Source organism: Lissotriton helveticus (assembly GCF_964261635.1).
Source record: "Lissotriton helveticus chromosome 1_1 unlocalized genomic scaffold, aLisHel1.1 SUPER_1_unloc_1, whole genome shotgun sequence".
Lineage (NCBI taxonomy): Eukaryota > Metazoa > Chordata > Amphibia > Caudata > Salamandridae > Lissotriton > Lissotriton helveticus.
In genome coordinates this window covers 5,328,596-5,345,481 of record NW_027611648.1, presented here as the reverse complement: position 1 = coordinate 5,345,481, position 16,886 = coordinate 5,328,596, and the positions used below count along the sequence as shown (strand labels likewise).

Genomic DNA, 16,886 nt, shown 5'->3' with positions numbered 1-16,886 from the left:
GCATGCCCCAACGATTGCGCTCTGGCACAGAGATGCGCTCGACTGAGCCCTAGCTGAGGAGAAACATATGCGCCTTAGCAGAAAGGATGACAAATTTGAGGATACACTAAACACTTGCCGTGCTCATACAGATAACTCCAAGCTCCTGCTTCCCGAGTGACGACAGACAGACTCTGGCTCTAAAACTGATGAGGCAGAACACTAAGACACTGGGGACGAGCAGGGAGGTGTCTCCACATGATAATTATAAGGTACATTTCCAATTAGGGAAATGGGATACTTATTGATCACCCGGAGAACGGGAAAGCAGATAAGTGCATGTGTAATTATTGACTGCTTCTTGATTAACCTACTTACGAAGAACATATTGGTATGATATGTCTATGTATACTGACTGCCAGATTGTATGTTGACAAATTAAAATAAAGTTCTAAAAAAACAAAACAAAACAAAGCCATTACATTGTGGGTGGTAGAGGGTAGTGAACCAGTAATTCACACTACACTCCTTCGACATGTGTTTCAAGAAGCCAGACATGAAGTTGGTACCTCTGTATGACACCACCTCCTTAGGGAAGCCCACCCTGGTAAAGATGCTAATGAGGGCCCTAGCCACTGCAGGGGCAGTGGTAGTCCTGAGGGTAATAGCCTCAGAATACCTGGAGACATGATCTACTACCAGACCTCACTGAAGGACGTGGAGTCACCACGCCATGGCCCCGGAGGGACGTGGCTCTTCCAGGTGCTTGGGCGTCTACGGGGTTTTGGAAAGGGGCAGAGTAAGAGAGGGACGGGAGGGGAGGCTGAGGGGTGAAATGGACCCAGGGGAAAGGAAATAAGTGAGACGGAAAAGAAAGACAAGAATCATTTACCGAGGATTGCAAAGCTGCGTTTGGACTGTTACTGCTGGGAGCAGGATTTTTACTAGGACCTTCGCCCACGACTTGCAGGACCCGCTCCGCGGGTCCCGCTGCGCCATCAGGAACTTTGGGGCTGCGGGGATAGCGAGATTGACATCGACTTTAGGTACCGGCAGGGCTGCGAGCAGTACAGCAGGGACTCAACTTCCCAGGAGTCCCTGCTCGCCACACCTGAGGCTGCTCTCCCTGCCGGCAATGCCCCCGCCCCTTTAAAACCCCGCTGGTGGAACCTGACTGCGGGAATCATTTAACGAGGATTGCAAAGCTGCGTTTGGACTGTTACCGCTGGGAGCAGGATTTTTACTAGGACCTTCGCCCACGACTTGCAGGACCCGCTCCGCGGGTCCCGCTGCGCCGTCAGGAACTTTGGGGCTGCGGGGATAGCGAGATTGACATCGACTTTAGGTACCGGCAGGGCTGCGAGCAGTACAGCAGGGACTCAACTTCCCAGGAGTCCCTGCTCGCCACACCTGAGGCTGCTCTCCCTGCCGGCAACGCCCCCGCCCTAGGTCTACATAAGTGATAGAGGTCACCGCTGGGCGGAAGCGCGCGGGAGCGCCCGGGGCTAAGCCCGGGCAAAGGGCGGGCCCTCTGTGGCCCTCCGAGGCCTGTAGAGCCTGGCCTGGGCAGGCCTCTTCACCTTTTACTAGCGAGGGTCATCTCCTTTGGGTTCCAAGACAAGTAACCACCTTTTCAATTGTTATTTTACCGATTATTTATAGCTGACCTACTGTGTCATACATATTTTAATCAATCCGCAGTTTGGTATTTGTCTAGTATTTTTATTCCCCTTTTCACCCTGCTTCCTCTTTTAGTGTAGGAGCGATTTTCTAACAATTATTATGTCTACCTGCAAAACACGAAGTCAGAGAGCGGGCAATGCTAAAACCAAAAAAGTTATTGGTACCCTAGATAACTTCATCTCCCGCACTAATACTCTGATTGACCAGGGAATTTCACTTATGGAAAGGAGGGTTTCGATGGATCTTGTCCAAGCCAAAAGATCATCATTAGGCAATATTGCCTTAGCCTGTTCCCCGATCCAAGGATTAAATAATTCTGTTCCTCTCTCCAGCCAGCTTGCTGCCGGCCCACTTCCCGCTTTGTGTTTACCACCACTACCCACTGATCTTCCCCCTATGAGTATACCATCTATTGTTACCCCTATTGTTACCCCCATGTCGAATAATATAGTATCTACAGCAGTGGAAATCCATCGAGAGAATGAACCCCTACAAGTGGGTAGCTCGGGATCTATCATGACAGCTCTAAATACTCTGAACTCTATAACTGACACCCCTATCATTAATGCACAAGAGGCCATGGGACAAATTGACGGGGAGGTTAACACGGGTGTCCGGGTGGTAGAGGAAAGGATCCCTCTGGCTTCAAATGACCATTTGGAGATCGATATGCTGGATTCCACCCCTAATTTATTATCATTGGGTGTCCCAGATGACACAACCCCTGATAGCAGTTTGGCCAGTATTCTGGACGCAAGTGGTAGCAATGATTCTTCAATTGACCCAGAGGGTGGGAATGATTCTCTTATGAACTCTATGTCCATCCTTATTAAATCATTACTCTTGCCTTTAGAGACTAGACTTGTGAACATCGAACATCAACTTGAGTCTATTCTCTCAATACAAGAATCTAAGATGGACAACCCCATTCCTTCCACCTCTGTTGTAACATCTTCTGTTCCTAATAAAGTCCCTACCATCAAAAACCCTCCTTCAGGGGCCACCACTGTATCTACAACTTGTTTGCCTAATATTCCATTATCGGCGAACAATACAACTAGTATCAATAAACCCCCTACCTCTGTGTGTCCCCGTGTTGTGAAGGGTAAGGCTCCTAGTACCCCAGCTCTCATTATTCCACCACCACAGCCAAGAAATTCCAACATACGCCGAAGTATCAATTTACCACCTGATGCCTGTCCATTTGTGGTTGTTTTGACCGGCATTCCTGAACAGGCCCCTTCTGTTTCAGAGCCCTTTTGGGCAATTAAAAATAAAATCTGCCATTGGCTTGACAAAAATTATCCGCCACCTCCTGGAATAAATAAGAACATTCTCATGGTAGAGAGGGCTCCTTGGGTAGGTGGGAATAAGAAAAGTATAAAGGGTGACTGCGTCGTTATCACGTTTGAGGACCCACGATTGGTGGAATTTATCTGCTCCTTTCCTCCTTGTGATAACAAGTCTGCGGTATTGGCCAAACCATTGTCATTCTTCTACACCGAAGAGGGCCATCAAGACGCCAGGTGGAGCTGGCTGAGGCCGTCTAATAGAGGGCTGGGGAGAGGGAGAAATAGGAGGGAGAATCTTACCTACCAGATCCCCCAAAAGTGGGGGGGGGTTGAAGAGGAAGGCTGGAATCTAGTTCCAGGGAGGGCGGGGAGACAATGGATGGGTGTTCCCCAGCTGAATGGAGAAGGGTTGGGTCCGCAGCTCAACCACCCTCTATTCCCGTGCTATAATCGATATAGTGGGTTAGAAGGGGTGGACTGACCACCACCTCAGCCCCCTGAACTTCCCAATGAGAGAGGGGTACTCACTTCCCCGGGCCCCGGACTTAACAACCACGGCAGGGAGGCACCACTCAATCAGGCTAGTACTAGTTCAGATATAATAGTAAGGGAAATCGATACTGTGACACCATCTAAAGATCTATCATCATCCCTTTCCCCAATTAAGATCCTGTCTTGGAACATAGCAGGTCTAAAAAAAATCTTGTTAACCCTGCGTGGAATAATTTTTTAAATGACTATCATATTTGTATGTTCCAAGAAACCTGGTGTGTCCGGCCAGAATATAAAAATGGATATTCTACATTCTTTATCCCTGCCGTTTCAATGGGGAAAGGACGCCCATCGGGAGGTTTACTCATCTGGGTTAGGATAGATTTGAACTGTGTCACTATTGCCAATAATATTCCCTCAAATGATATTCTGCACATTACTCTTAAAAGTCTGTCTGGTAATAATGTCTTAGAACTTTTTTGTGTTTACGCCAGAGGCTCACCGGGTGGTCAAACCTCACCTATATTGGAGTTGTTAGATAATAGGTTATCTTCGCTCCCCACTAAATCCAAAATATTGGTGGGGGGTGATTTTAACTGCACCTTTGAGCCCCTGGATGAGGAAGATTTTTTGGGTTGACACAATGAAGTTGGGAACAAGCTTATACCATCTGGCTCCAATTAAGAAGTGGTCTGCACGAGTAATTCAGATAAATGCCCTGGTTTTAGATCATGACCTACGGGCCCTAAATGGTCGTACATTATCAGATCGCGAGGGAGCAATGACTTTTAATCGATTAGGCAGCCCATCGCGGATTGACTACATCCTCTTGGATGTTCAGTCATGGGTCAACCTAGTGGATATGAAGGTCAGTCAAAGGACAGACAGCGACCATAATCCTCTATGTATGGAAATTTATTGGGGAGATAAGGTTAACAATAGTGGTCCTAAAGAGATGATTACCAAAGAAGTAGTTCCCTCTAACTGTAATCGTAAGCTTAAATGGAATACAGTCAGGTGTGATGAAAGGAAACTAGACAACATCAAGGCTCTAGTCCTGGCTGCATCGAGTGACCTGTCACCAGTCACTCCAACAGTCCCCCATTCTCAGGGGTCCATCACAGCAGCCAAGTATACGAACCTAATAGGAGAGATTGGTATGTTTTTTATTAAAAAATCTAAGGCGCAGAATCAGACTAAGCATACTCAAAGTAAGGGTAATCCCTGGTACACAACTAATTGTAGGGAAAAGAGGAAAGCAATTTCCTTGGCAATAAAAAGTAAGGATCCAACAGCTGCAAGACTTGACTATCGCAAAAGCATTGCGACAGCTAAAAAGAAATGGGAAGAGGACCACTGGCAGGCGTTGAAAGATGCAGCATATGGTAAAAACTCCACTGTGTTCTGGAAACTAATAAATACCCTTGACAGGCGAGGGGCTGAGCCCATTCCCAACCGCATCACAGAGCGCCAATGGCACTCTCACTTTTCCAAGTTATACGGTGAAGGTAGTATGGAAGATGTGCCAACACCTCCTGCTCCGGGCACTGGCCGTTTGCACAAATCGAATTGTGACAGTGTAGATGAGTTGTTCACGCCCCGCGAAGTCCAGGATGCAATCCACAAAATAATTCCGGGTAAGGCTCCTGGCCCTGACGGAATCCCGGGGGACCTCCTGTTGTATGACCCCATAGTTTGGGCAGACTTTATTGCTAAAATTATGAATCTCATCCAGTCCGGCCACCAAGTACCCGATTCCTGGAAGGGTGCTGAGGTCATTACTATTTTTAAAAAGGGAGCAAGAGAGGACCCTGCCAACTACAGACCAATTAGTTTAATTGATACCATTCAAAAAGTAGTTGGCAGGGTCATTATAAACCGGACAGAGTGTTGGTTAATGGAAAACAACATCTTGTCTCACTTCCAGGCAGGTTTTAGAAGCAACGTAGGTGCTATGGACCAGGTTTTTAGATTCTGTGCGGTCTTTTGGAAATCGGTGCAAATAGCCAGAGGGAGTCTTTACCTGGCCTTTATAGATTTAAAAACCGCTTTTGATGTAATTCCCCGTGCTAAACTTTGGGAGGTTTTAATGGACATGGGATTCCCGTCCTACCTGTTGCAATTCATAATCCAATTACATGGTGGTAATTTTGCTAGGATTCGGTGGGGGATTCAGGGGCAACTCACTAAGAGTATCCCTGTTAACAGAGGGGTGCGGCAGGGGTGTGTGATGGCCCCGACCTTGTTTTCTCTGTTCATAAATGGAGTGGTGGATCATCTGAGAGAAATACCGGCAGATGCTCCTATTATCGCCGGGGAGAAAACACCATCACTCCTCTTTGCCGATGACACCCTTCTGTTATCCAAAACCCCCAAAGGCCTGCAATTCCTCCTTGATCGTTTTAGTGCATGTTGTCAAGTTCGGGGACTAACGATAAATACCACAAAAACGAAATTAATGGTTATGACTTTAAAAAGGAACCATAGGAAGATTCATCTTTCCTTGAATGGGTCACCTCTAGAGGTAGTAGATGAGTTCGACTACCTCGGTGTTAGAATTAGTAATAAAATGAACTGGGAATCCCATTTGAGTAAAATGACTTTAAACCTTAAAAGAGTATCCGGCGCTATTTTAAAGAACCAGCGCCTTTCAGTGAGTAGACCAATAGCCCCTGCCCTGTCAGTCTACGAGGGAAAGGCGTTAGCATCTGCAGTCTATGGTTCAGAAATATGGGGTACTGAGAATACTAAAGCTCTTGTGATGCCGAGAATAAGTTTATGAGAGACTTGGTCTCGCTTCCAGTCTCAACCCCACTAAAACCATTATTTGCCGATCTGGGTAGGAGGTCCATTTGTGACATTGTCCAGCTACGTCCTCTATTATTTTGGGTGCGCCTCAGGATGACCCCGGAATTAGCTAATTATGCTTTAGTGTTTGACGAATTATTAAATCTAAACATTTCGGGCAGGATCAAGTGGCTAAACGATTTAAAGAAGCTTACAATTAGCGTGGGTTTAAGCGACGCTTGGGCTTCCCAATCTCCCCCACCGAAACAAACGGTAAAAAAACTCTATTGGGACTGGATAGAGGCTAAGGCTCTGCACAACCCAAATTGGGGCCAATTAACCGAGAATTTTTTATCCCATAAGCCTATTACCAAGTTAGAACCGCTTTTGGATTTTATTCAGATTCCCCGTGATAGGACTCTCTATCTGAAATTTAGACATGGCACTCTCCCTCTTAAAAACTTTACGACAGGGTGGGGTAGGAGGAGGTAAGAGGATAGGAAGTGTCCGGGTTTTTCCTGCCCGGAAGAATCTTTAGGTCACTTTCTCTTTGCCTGTAAAGCTTATATTCAGGCTAGGAACAAATGGTTAAAGCCAGTTTTTAAAAATCTTGGAGTTAGGGATCACAAAACAGCCCTACGAATTATTGTCTCCAATACCACTTGTATGGTTACCGTTTGTGGGGTTGCAAAGTTTTTAGCATGTGCATGGATCATCAGGTTAAGGTTGTTGCAACATACGTCTACAGTCAATATCCCCATTTGACTCTTAAATGTATTATTCCTACTCTGTTTTAATAATTTTTCGTGTAATGACAAAGTGGTTTCTCTTTAAAAAAAAAAAAAAAAGTGTAATATTTGTAAACATATATGTTTGTATTTTATGTTTGTACTTTTTATGATATATGTATCGAATAAAAGTATAATGATGATGATGAGAAAGACAAGAGCAGAAATCATCGGCTACTCCTTATCTTTTGGTTGCTCCAACCTCTAGCCCCTCCCTTCACATTTATGCATAGCTATTATTTATCCCTCACATCCTCCCTTGACTAAACCACAAAGCAAAAACGCTTACCTGAGTCTTTTCCTTCTGTCCGAGGGACGACGGCGGCCGAGGCTCACCTAAGGGACTGAAGTGGAAGACCCTGTGGGAAAGAAGAATATAAAAAAGACAATCAATCATTGTGATTTCCTGTAATACTAATAAAAAGTGCATACCAAGAAATTATTCAATGCAGTGTGCTCCTTCTTGACCGGCTCTTCTAGAATGGGGAGCTACATACTCTCCCTACAGGGAATGGGAGACAGACACACAGACACACACACGGGAAAGCATTGTAGGAAAAAGCTACATACAGTTGTTCTATGCTTGCATATGTACATTGTTTTAGAAAGATGGTGGAACTATTTATGTTGTTCAATGTGCTTATACTGCTAATTACTTTTATCTGCTTCTATTATCATTGCAGCACATAAATTCTATACAAGAATTACGATGGTTCAATTAATAATGAAAATGCTAATGTTATATTATTTTAATTTGATTTCGCACATGAATTACCCCTAAGCAGAAACTACTTTAAGGAGAAATTTTGGATTAGTTGTAGAACCATTCAATCTTTGTGAAGTTGAAAGAAAGGCTCTTGTATAGGTAATGCCTGAAGTTCATCAACTGTCCTTAGTGAGGTTATCGTTATGAGGAAAGCAACTTTCCATGATAGGAATTGTAACTGACATTTGTGCATTGGTTCAAAAGGCGGGCCCATTAGCCTTGGAAGGACTATGTTTAAGTTCCACTCTGGAGCAGGGGGAATACTTGGCGGTATAACCCTTTTTAATCCTTCCATGAAGACTTTAATCACTGGTACTCTGAAGAGAGATAGGTGTTGTCTATTTTGCAAGTATGCAGCTACGACTCCCAGGTGTAAACAAATGGATGTCTAAGTTAATCTACATTGCTGTAAATGCAACAGTTAACAAATTATTCTGCACAAACGCATCAAGATGATTGATATTGTTGTTGTTACAATAGGAAACAAAACGCTTCCATTTGCTGCATAACATGCTCTAGTAGTCGGCTTTCAAGCTTCCTTGAGAATATTCATACAGTCTCGTTGTAGTTGTAAATAACCAAACTCTATGACTTCAGGAGCCAAATCGCTAGGTTGAGTTCTCTGGGAGTTGGATGTCCGACTTCCCCATGGATCTGAGTTAGGAGACAAGGTGTGAGATGTAGCTTTTGATGTGGAACCACTGAGAGTTCTAACAGGGTGGTGTACCAAGGTTGCGAGCCCATGTGGGGGCTATTAAGATCTGTGTGAGGGAAGTTTGTCTGAGTTTCCGAACAAGTAATGGAATTAGGAGGAGAGGCGGAAAAGCATAAGCAAATATAACTGATCAAATCATCCATAGGGTATTGCCTTTGGATGCTGGTTGTGGGAACCTAGATGCAAAGTTTGGGAATTTTGCATTGTGTACTGTTGCAAACAGATCTATTTGTAGAAAAGCCCACTTTTGAAAGTAGGGAAGAAGAACTTGGGGATGAAGTTCCCACTTGTGGACTTGCTGCCTGTGTCTGCTCAGCAGGGCTGCAATCTGATGGCCTACCCCTGGGAGGTGTTCTGCTAGGAGATGGATTATTTGGGTGAATCGCCCAATTCCAAATGCTTTGTGCACAGCGTGACAGCTGGAGAGAGGGAGTCCCTCCCTGTTTCTGTAGGTAGTACATTGCTGTGATGTTCTCCGTGCGTACTAAGACAGTCTTGCCTACAAGTTGGGTGAGAAAAGCTTTGAGTGCTAGGAACACTGCTAGAAGTTCCAGGTAGTTGATGTGAAGATGTTTGTATTCGTCCGACCACAGCCCTGTACTGTGTAACATTGAAATGGGCACCCCAACCTGTTAATGATGCGTCTGTTGTGAGTATAGTCTGTGGAATCAGGTCTACGGAAGGCCGCCCTTTTGCTAAGTTTTGAGGGTTCAACCACTGCAGAGAGCGATGGGTGCGACTGTCTACCAACACTAGATCGGTTAATAGACCCTGTGATTGACTGCACTTACTCGCTGGACATTGCTGCAGAGGACACATGTGAAGCCTTGCATGAGGTACGATTGCAACGCAGGATGCCATCATTCCCAGCAGCAGCATGAAGACTCTGGCTGGTAATGATTGGTTGGGTTGAAATTGTAATAGTGTGACCTGGATATTGTGAATCCGGGCTATATTTGAAGTGGCTAGAGCTTTGAGAGTGTTGATGGAAGCTCCCAGATAAGATTGCACTTGTGCCGGATACAGGTGAGATTTTTGTGCATTTATTGTAAAACCCAACTGGTGAAGTAGGTGTACTGTTGTCTGAGTGTGTAGTATACAGTTTTGGTAAGTGCTCGCTTCGATAAGCCAGTCGTCCAGGTAAGGGAAGACATTGTGTTCTGAGATGAGCAGCTGCTACTGCGAGACATTTGGTGAACACTCTGGAGGCCGTGGTGACGCCGAATGAAAGTACCTTGTAATGGTAATGTTCGCCTGCTATCATAAACATGAGATATTTGCGATGAGCGGGATGAATTGGAATATGAAAGTAGGCGTCTTTTAGATCTAATCAATCAATCAGGGGACTTGTAAGCGCGCTACTCACCCATGAGGGTCTCAAGGCGCTGGGGGGGGGGGGGGAGGGCAGCTCTTTTCAGTCAAAGAGCCAGGTCTTGAGTGTCTTCCTGAAGATGTTCACGGAGGGGGAACGTCTGATGTCGATTGGAAGCTTGTTCCAGGTCTTGGCCGCGATGAGAAGGCTCTTCCACCTGTTCTCGCTTTTCTGCTGCGTGGGGTTTCGGCGAGGTCGGCAGATCGGAGGTTTCTCTTGGGTACATAGAAGGAGATCCTTTCGTTGAGGTATTGGGGGCCAGTGTTGTGGAGGCATTTGTAGGCATGGGTGAGTTTCTTGAAAGTAACTATCGTCTCCACGGTAAGCTGGTGGCGGTTACGCAGGTGTTGGGTGATGTGTTCGTGTCGAGGGATGCAGAGGAAGAGTCTGGCTGCGGTGTTCTGTATGGTCTGGAGTTTGTGGAGCAGAGACCTGTTGATCCCGGCGTACAGGGTGTTTCCGTTGTCCAGTCTGCTGGGTATGAGTGTGTGGGTGACCATCTTCCTTTTTTCGGGAGGGATCCATTTGAAGGTCTTTTGGAGGATGCAGGGGGTGTTGAAGCAGCTAGAGGTGACGGCGTTGACCTGTCGGGTCATTGAGAGGGAGGAGTCGAGGACGATGGCAAGGTTTCGGCCGTGGTCCATGGGGGTTGGAGGGCTGCCGCAGGCGGTGGGCCACCAGGTACTGTCCCATGCGGAGGGTCCAAGGACGAGGACCTCTGTCTTCTCCCAGTTGAGCTTCAGCCAGCTGCTGCTCATCGAGGATGCAACGTCCATCATTCCTTCCCGGAAATGGAGTCTGGTGGTGACGGGGTCCTCGGTGAGGGAGAGGATGAGCTGGGTGTCGTCTGCATAGGATACTATGCTGAGTCCATGCTGTTTGACGATAGCGGTGAGGGGGGCCATGAAGATGTTGAAGAGCGTGGGGCTGAGCAACAATCCTTGAGGTATTCCGCAGTTAATTTCAGTAGGTTTGGAGAGGAAGGGTGTCAGTCTGATTCTTTCGGTTCTGCAGTGAGGAAGGAGTGGATCCAGTCGAGGGCGGTTCCCTGTATGCCGGTTTTGTGGAGTCTGGTGGTTATTGTGCGGTGGGAGACGGTGTCAAATGCAGCAGAGAGATCAAGTAGGATCAGAGCCGCGGTGTGCCCTTGGTCGAGGAGGATGCTGATGTTGTCTGTGACGGTGAGTAGAATGGTCTCGGTGCTGTGGTTGCTGCAGAATACGGATTGGGAGGGGGCGAGGATGGAGTTTCCTTCAATGGATTTTGTTAGCTGGGCATTGACGATCTTCTAAGTGACTTTGGCCGCAAAGGGGAGGAGGGAGATGGGTCTGTAGTTCTTGAGGTCAGTGGGGTTCGCAGAGGGCTTCTTGAGCAGGGGCCTGACTTCTGCACGTTTCCAGTTGTTGGGGACGGTGCCGGTCGTAAATGCGGTGTTGATGGTGCGTCGTAGTTCTGGGGCGATGGCGTCTCTGTGGTAGATGTGTGGCAGGCAGGGGTCCGTGGGGGCTCCTGAATGGATGCCTTTCATGGTCGAAGTTGTGTCTTCGGTGGTCACTGGGGTCCATGAGGAGACGGTAGGCTGCCTGGCATTGCTGGGGATGGGGTGGTTCCGGCATCAGGTGTCTGGTCATTGAAGTGGCCATAGAAGTTCTTGATTTTCAGATGGAAGTAGGATTCAAGCTTGTCGCAGAGGTCGTGAGAGGAGGTGATGCCCGTGCTTTTGCTGGGGGGTTTGGTGAATTCCTATATAGACTACTATTGAGTGCATTGATTGGTGGTTGCATCTGGTGTTTCTATTCGTTTAGGGTTAGTGTTCTCATTGGTTGGTTATTTGAGGGTTCTGATTGGTTCCTGGATCAGTGATTCTATTGATGTAGAGCTTCGGGTTAGTGATCTGATTGGTGGGTAGGTTTAGGGTTTTGGATTTGTTCCTGGGGCTAGGCTTTTTATTGGACGTAGGGCTTAGAGTTTCCTGTGCGATTGGTTGTGTAGTCTAGGGTTAGGACTAGGGCTAATGTTAGGCTTTCTATTGGAAATAGGACTCAGGGTTTTCTGTGTGATTGGTTGCTTAATATAGGGTAGGGACTAGGCCTTGGGTTAGGATTTCTATTGGAGATAGGGTTCAGGGTTTCCTGTATGATTGACAGGGAACAGGGTTGGGACTGGGGTGGGGATTAGGCTTTCTATTGGACGTAGGGTTTAGAGTTTTGTGCCTAATTGAGTGCTTGGACTAGGGCTATGATTGGTTTAAGGTCTTGGCCTCCCATTGACCCTAAGGTTCAGGATTAGTGTTGCGATTGGATAGGGCTAGGGTTCCAATTGGCTGAAGGGGTCAACTGACTACTAGGGATATAAAAGGCCAAGGCCAAGGCTACGGGAGAGGATGTAGCCTTACGGCTAGAGCGGTTGACCTCGAAGCTGGAGAACCAGGTTTGAGTCTCGGCAACAACGCACAACATCCTGTGATTCTGGGCAAATCACTTAATCTCCCCGTGCCTAACAAAATGAATGTGTCCTTGTGTAACAAAACTGGTGCTCATGTAAAGCGCTCTGATACCTGATATCTTTGGGTCTAGTTCGGGCTATATAAAAACTCCCAAAACAAAAACTTAGGGTGTCTCACCTGTGCATCGCGGCTGAGGGTGGAGATGACAAGGGTGAGTGCCTGTTTGAAGCTGGTCGGGACTAGGGTCAGAAATGCTGCCCATTTCCCCATTCATCAGCACACACCCAACCCCATCCATGACCAGAGTAACACACACACACCAAATGTACTCCACTCATGGACTACAAACTAACCCTATGCACAATCCAATTTCTCAGCACACACTACTAAAGCACACCTTTATACCCTTCTATCCCAGCTACCACACATTTCTACCATCACCTGTGAACAGTACATAACTCGTTCCTACACAACTAACCAATCCACTCATCACTAACTGTAGGAAAGTAGGAACTGCTTCTTATGGTTACCCCCACTTTTTGCTGATTGCATCCACTGTTTTTGACTAGACTGGCTGGGATCCTGCTAATCAGGACCCCAGCCTATCTGCCTTTTCCTCCTAAACTGTAAAACACGTACTAGGTACACTCCAGATTGGATAGTGGGGTACCCTTATCAGTCCCTAGTATATGGTACACATGTACCCAGTGCAAAGGTACACCAGAGGCCTCCCATGGGCTGCAGCATGTATTATGCCACCCATGAGAGTCCATGCAAAATGCAACTACAGGTCTGACATTGCAGCCTGTGTAAGCTGGTGCTTCACCACTTATGAAAGATATAGGTTTACTATATCTATAAGTCACTACACTTAAAACCTATCAGTCACCCCTATTGCAGGCCTTATCAATCCTGAAGGCAGGGTGCTGGGTTTTACGTTAGAGGGCGCCCCTGCATGAGCAGGGCTCCTATAAATAATAAATGGGTGGCGATACTAGGAACTTCATTCTCACCAGATATGTGGCGGTTCTGCTGCGCCCTGACCGCTTAACTGCAAATTGCAACCTCCACATCATCCATTTTAAATACTTGCACGAGTTGTACTATACACCGCTGCAAGTGAAGCGCTTTGGTCTGCGGGAGAATGCCTGCTTTGTTCGGTGGGGGCAGGGGGATGCAGAGTTTCTGCATCTTGCATGGCATTGTACAGGAATCTATCAATTCTGGACCAAGGTCACAACTCTGCTTACTAATGTTGTCTCTGAATCCGTGATGTGTACTCCTGATGTCTGTCTGCTGGGCTGGGTAAAGAACCTCAAACCCTGCAACCATAGTTTAGTCGCTGTCTCGACCTTGCTTGCTAAACGGGCGGTGGTACAATGCTGGGGGTCTAAAACTACTGCTACTCTGAAAAAGTGGGCCCGGGACTTACTCTACTGTAAAATACAACTTGAAATATATGCAGAGGAACTGCCCGAGTCTTCACGCCCTAAAGATTTCTGGGCCTAGTTGTTTGTGCATCTCCTGGGCAACCCTGATTTGCAATAGATACTGTATTGGGGCTGGGTGGGTGCACTGCCTCAGTGCCAGAAAGTTTGCACGAGAAGCACATTTGGTGTCCCTGTGCCAAGTCCAGTTCAAACCAGTTCTGTGAGTCGTTGGCGCAGGCTATGGCACGAAACTGGACAAGGACATGGGAGTATCCTCCCCACTGTCCAGACCCTCTCCTGGGAGGGTCCCCTGAATCTGTCCAATCCTCTCATGTGGGTAACAAAGGGCTTACCTGGCTGTAGGACCCTAGATTCGACATGGACAAGATTCTGTACCAGAAACCAATGAACTTCGACCGTCTGGACACTCTGGACTTTGCTGGACTTCACTGACCCTGACTTTGTCTTCCTCTCCGTCCAAAGCATCGTCTGTGCCCATGCACCATACAGGTTCCGTGTAGGACCCTGTGGAGCATCAAAGACTACGGAAGTATCTCCCTTGGAGTGTAGGAGTCACTCCCATGCACCATACAGGTTCCGTGTAGGACCCTGTGGAGCATCAAAGACTACGGAAGTATCTCCCTTGGAGTGAAGGAGTCACTCCCATGCACCATACAGGTTCCGTGTAGGACCCTGTGGAGCAACAAAGACTACAGAAGTATCTCCCTTGGAGTGAAGAAGTCACTCCCCGGCACCATACAGGTTCAGTGTAGGACCCTGTGGAGCATCAAAGACTACAGAAGTATCTCCCTTGGAGTGAAGGAGTCACTCCCATGCACCATACAGGATCAGTGTAGGACCCTGTGGAGCATCAAAGACTACAGAAGTATCTCCCTTGGAGTGAAGGAGTCACACCCCTGCACCATACAGGTTCAGTGTAGGACCCTGTGGAGCATCAAAGACTACGGAAGTATCTCCCTTGGAGTGAAGGAGTCACTCCCATGCACCATACAGGTTCCGTGTAGGACCCTGTGGAGCATCAAAGACTACGGAAGTATCTCCCTTGGAGTGAAGGAGTCACTCCCCTGCACCATACAGGTTCCGTGTAGGACCCTGTGGAGCATCAAAGACTACGGAAGTATCTCCCTTGGAGTGAAGGAGTCACTCCCATGCACCATACAGGATCAGTGTAGGACGCTGTGGAGCATCAAAGACTACGGAAGTATCTCCCTTGGAGTGTAGGAGTCACTCCCATGCACCATACAGGTTCCATGTAGGACCCTGTGGAGCATCAAAGACTACGGAAGTATCTCCCTTGGAGTGTAGGAGTCACTCCCATGCACCATACAGGATCAGTGTAGGACCCTGTGGAGCATCAAAGAGTACAAAAGTATCTCCCTTGGAGTGAAGGAGTCACTCCCATGCACCATACAGGTTCAGTGTAGGACCCTGTGGAGCATCAAAGACTACGGAAGTATCTCCCTTGGAGTGAAGGAGTCACTCCCATGCACCATACTGGATCAGTGTAGGACGCTGTGGAGCATCAAAGACTACGGAAGTATGTCCCTTGGAGTGAAGGAGTCACTCCCATGCACCATACAGGTTCCGTGTAGGACCCTGTGGAGCATCAAAGACTACGGAAGTATCTCCCTTGGCGTGTAGGAGTCACTCCCCGGCACCATACAGGTTCCGTGTAGGACCCTGTGGAGCATCAAAGACTACGGAAGTATCTCCCTTGGAGTGAAGGAGTCACTCCCCGGCACCATACAGATTCAGTGTAGGACCCTGTGGAGCATCAAAGACTACGGAAGTATCTCCCTTGGAGTGAAGGAGTCACTCCCCGGCACCATACAGGTTCAGTGTAGGACCCTGTGGAGCATCAAAGAGTCACTCCCATGCACCATACAGGTTCCGCGTAGGACCCTGTGGAGCATCAAAGAGTCACTCCCATGCACCATACAGGTTCAGTGAAGGACCCTGTGGAGCATCAAAGACTACGGAAGTATCTCCCTTGGAGTGAAGGAGTCACTCCCATGCACCATACAGGTTCAGTGTAGGACCCTGTGGAGCATCAAAGACTACGGAAGTATCTCCCTTGGAGTGAAGGAGTCACTCCCATGCACCATACAGGTTCCGTGTAGGACCCTGTGGAGCATCAAAGACTACGGGAGTATCTCCCTTGGAGTGAAGGAGTCACTCCCCTGCACCATACAGGATCAGTGTAGGACCCTGTGGAGCATCAACGACTACGGAAGTATCTCCCTTGGAGTGAAGGAGTCACTACCATGCACCATACAGGTTCAGTGTAGGACCCTGTGGAGCATCAAAGACTACGGAAGTATCTCCCTTGGAGTGAAGGAGTCACTCCCATGCACCATACAGGTTCCGTGTAGGACCCTGTGGAGCATCAAAGACTACAGAAGTATCTCCCTTGGAGTGAAGGAGTCACACCCCTGCACCATACAGGTTCAGTGTAGGACCCTGTGGAGCATCAAACACTATGGAAGTATCTCCCTTGGAGTGAAGGAGTCACTCCCATGCACCATACAGGTTCCGTGTAGGACCCTGTGGAGCATCAAAGACTACGGAAGTATCTCCCTTGGAGTGAAGGAGTCACTCCCATGCACCATACAGGTTCCGTGTAGGACCCTGTGGAGCATCAAAGACTACAGAAGTATCTCCCTTGGAGTGAAGGAGTCACTCCCATGCACCATACAGGTTCCGTGTAGGACCCTGTGGAGCATCAAAGACTACAGAAGTATCTCCCTTGGAGTGAAGGAGTCACTCCCATGCACCATACAGGTTCCGAGTAGGACGCTGTGGAGCATCAAAGACTACAGAAGTATCTCCCTTGGAGTGTAGGAGTCACTCCCATGCACCATACAGGATCAGTGTAGGACCCTGTGGGGCATCAAAGACTATGGAAGTATCTCCCTTGGAGTGAAGGAGTCACTCCCCTGCACCATACAGGTTCAGTGTAGGACCCTGTGGAGCATCAAAGTCTACGGAAGTATCTCCCTTGGAGTGAAGGAGTCACTCCCATGCACCATACAGGTTCAGTGTAGGACCCTGTGGAGCATCAAAGACTACGGAAGTATCTCCCTTGGAGTGAAGGAGTCACTCCCATGCACCATAC

At 47.7% G+C, this 16,886-nt stretch overlaps 1 protein-coding gene across 2 annotated transcripts in view; it reads right to left on the bottom strand.

The window, feature by feature from the left end:
* Window positions 1-16,886, bottom strand: part of LOC144805418 (uncharacterized) — a 247,694-nt gene that overhangs the window by 55,337 nt on the left and 175,471 nt on the right. For both annotated transcript variants that reach the window (XM_078671976.1, XM_078671977.1), the window contains one exon: window positions 7,311-7,380. The gene's annotated coding sequence lies outside the window, so the exon portion shown is untranslated. The remainder of the gene's footprint in view (window positions 1-7,310; window positions 7,381-16,886) is intronic.